Consider the following 3,593-nt stretch of genomic DNA (forward strand, 5'->3'; position numbering starts at 1 on the left):
GGCCACAGCTAGAATAGTCAGAGTCTTGACTCAGTAGTAGGGAAAGATTATTAGTCCAAACACAGTTCTAGTTTCACCTAACAAAAAGTAAGACCCAAATGATCAAACTCTTTCCAAGTAATCTGATCATGTTCCAGATAAAACGGTAAAGGATATTTATAGAAAACAAAATTGCCCTTACACATAAAAAGATAAAATTCACAATGTCCAGAATCTAATTAAAAAATCACCAGGAATGCAAAAAAGTATGACACAAATTACAAAATGAAAATATATCCCTAAATGAGGAAGAAAAATCCATTAAAACTGACCCAAGCTTTGCGCAGTGGCAGTATCGTAGCCAATGAGGTTTATCCGAGGCGCGATTATTGCTAATTGAAAACTGACCCAGAAAATGATAGAATTAGTACTCGTTGAAAGTTATTATACATTCAAAAAGCTAGAGGAAAGACTGAACATGTTAAGGAGAGACATGGATAATATAAAAAACTCTCAAATCAAACATCTTGATATGAAAACAAAATGTCACAGATAAAAAAATACACTGGATGAGATTAATGATTGGTTAGACATTTACAGATAAGATTAGAGAACTTAAAGATGTAGCAATAGAAACACTCCAAAATGAAACACAGAAAAAAGAAGATGTCTGAAAACTATGGCCTCTGGGCTAAATCCAAACATGCCCACTTGTTTCCATATTGTTTATGACTATTTTACCAGTGTAAGAGTTGAGCAGTTAGTGATAAGGACTATAGGCCCACAAAGTCAAAAATATTTACTATCTGGCTCTTTACAGAAAAGTTTACAAACCCTTGTTCTAGCCAATGCAATAAGCATATATGATAATGAAAATAATGATGGGTATGATGATGGAGGTAGTAGCAGTATATTATTTGCTTAGGAAGAAATTAAATTTGTATTCACAGAAAACATAATAATTTATAGAAAATTTCACTGAATCTACTAAGAAGCTACCATAAGTGAACACATGAGTTTAGCAAAATTATTGGATAAAATATATAAAATTTAACTGCATATCTATAAACTGGCGATCAACAATCAGAAATTAAAATTATAAAAACAATACCATGTACACTTGCATTAATAATACAAAATATTTAGGAATAAAGCTGACAAAAATATGGTCAATAGCTATACACTGAAAACCACAAAACTTTGCTGAGAGGAACTAAAGAAGCCTTAAATGGCAGGGGGGAACTGACTACAAAGGGCCACAAGTGATTTTTTAGAGTAATGGAAATATTCTATTTCTGGATTATAGTGTTGGTTGCATGGCTATGTCAGAACTCATCACATTTGTACACTTTAAAAGGGTGAATTTTATCACATTTATAACTTAATAAGTTTGTCCCAAACAAATCCTATTTCTTTTAAAGTGCGAAAGACATGAATAATTAAAAATAAAAAATAAAATTAAACATGAATGATGTAAACTTATGGTAAGGGATACAAAAATTAAAACTATAGTGCAATGCAATTCCTCACCCATCAGATCAGCCAAAATTTAAAAATTAGGCTAAATTGGGAGATTGGGATTGACAAATACACACTAGTATATATAAAATAGATAACTAATAAGAACCTAGTGTATAGCACAGGGAAATCGACTCTATACTCTGTAATGGCTTATACAGGAAAAGAAACTTAAAAAAAGAAAAAAAAAAAGAGTGGATATATATATATGTATAACTGATTCATTTTGTTGAAACTAACACAACATTGTAAATCAACTATACTCCAATAAAAATTTTAAAAAAAACGCTATAGGAAAACTGAGGCTCTCATACATCACTGATGGGAAGGCAATCATGAACAAATTTGGCAATAACTAACAAAACTATATGCTGTTTATTCTTCCTCATTGAAATTCCATTTCTAGGAATTTACCTTGAAGATACAACCACAACAATACAAAAATACATATGCATGGGATTATATATTATAGGATTGCTACTGAACAACACTGGAGACCATTAAATGTCCCAACACAGAACTTTGCTTGAATAAACTGTGGTACACGAGCATAAGTGTAAAAAGCAATGTGCAAATGAACACCCACACCCACCCACCCAAACTGTAAGAAAGAAGAAATAATGAAACATGCATAATTTGCTTACTTTAACAGATTGAAACTGAAGGACCATACTTCCAGGAACAATGTCATGAGGCAGTACTGCAATCCCCTCTGCAGAAAATAAATATAAAATTGGAAAATGTTATTTAAAATCAACACCTCAGGCACTAAGAAAAAGAACTAAAAATTCAGATAACAACTTGAGAAGTATTTATGCATGATAATTTGTTACTGTGTTGTGTAAGTACACAGAATTTTGGTATTCTTGCCCCATAATCCCACCCTCGCTTAGAGCTGCAAAGCCTGCCGCTTTACCAGCCAGAGGTACTGAGTACCCTTTGAGGCAAGCATCAGGAGCTTCCAGTATTTTAAAAGGCAGATTTTGGAAATGAGAGACCTGAAGACTGACTGTGAAAATAAACTTACCACACAAGCCTCCCTGGCTGAAGGCTGACTAAAGTACCTACACCTAAGGAGACCCTAGAAGCCCAGTGAAAATTGAAAGCCTGGGGAGACTTGAGAATTTTCTGTCTCTTTGAATGTGCTCCTCAAGTCACACACACAACTCAGAGAGCAAAGGGTGGAAGCCTTAATTGCTTGAAGTATCTGACCTTAACCTTTGACTGACTTTAAAGTATGCAGGAAGGGGCTTCCCTGTTGGCGCAGTGGTTGAGAGTCCGCCTGCCGATGCAGGGGACACGGGTTCATGCCCCAGTCCGGGAAGGTCCCACATGCCACGGAGCGGCTGGGCCCGTGATCCATGGCCGCTGAGCCTGTGCGTCCAGAGCCTGTGCTCTGCAATGGAAGAGGCCACAACAGCGAGAGGCCCGTGTACCACAAAAAAAAAAAAAAAAAGTATGCAGGAAGAAGCTATGCTATTGGAAAAAGAAAGCAAAACGCAGAGATGGCATACTAGAGGGAGATAGATTTCACAGTATGAACACAGAAATTTTAATTGCCTATTAAACAACTAATTAAATGAAATGAATAAACAAATAAAAATACAGAAATTCTCAGTAAATCAAAATAGAATCAGAGGTTGCTGCACTGTATTGTCCACAATGTCCAGCTTTCCAATAATTATTAGCTGTGCAAAGAAATATGGAATATTCATGAACAATCAGGGGAAAGAAAAATAGAGCCAATAGGAATAACTCTGAATGTCTGAGTGTGCCCAGATGCTGGATTTAGCAGACAAAGGCTTCAAAGCAGCTTTTATATATATGTTCAAAACTTAAAGAAAAAGGAAGAATTATAAGATTATGTGCTAAGAATTAGTGAACAAATAGGGCATCTCATTAGAGAAATGGAAACTATGAAATAATCAAATGGAAATTTTAGAGTTGAAATACACAATCAAAATTCTCCAGATGGGTTTGACAGCAAATTTGAGATGTCAGGGAAAGACTCAATGAATTTCAAAGTAGACTAACAGTAATTGTCTAACATCAAAAACAGAAGAAAAATAGAAGAAAAATGAAAGAATCTCAGAGAT

The 3,593-nt window shown here is 34.8% G+C and overlaps 1 pseudogene; it reads left to right on the forward strand.

Moving 5' to 3' along the window:
• Positions 1–314: 314 nt before the first annotated feature.
• On the forward strand, positions 315–438 carry LOC137207588 (U4 spliceosomal RNA; annotated as a pseudogene).
• Positions 439–3,593: the final 3,155 nt, after the last annotated feature.

Source organism: Pseudorca crassidens, chromosome 1 (genome assembly GCF_039906515.1).
Source record: "Pseudorca crassidens isolate mPseCra1 chromosome 1, mPseCra1.hap1, whole genome shotgun sequence".
NCBI classification, from domain to species: Eukaryota; Metazoa; Chordata; class Mammalia; order Artiodactyla; family Delphinidae; genus Pseudorca; species Pseudorca crassidens.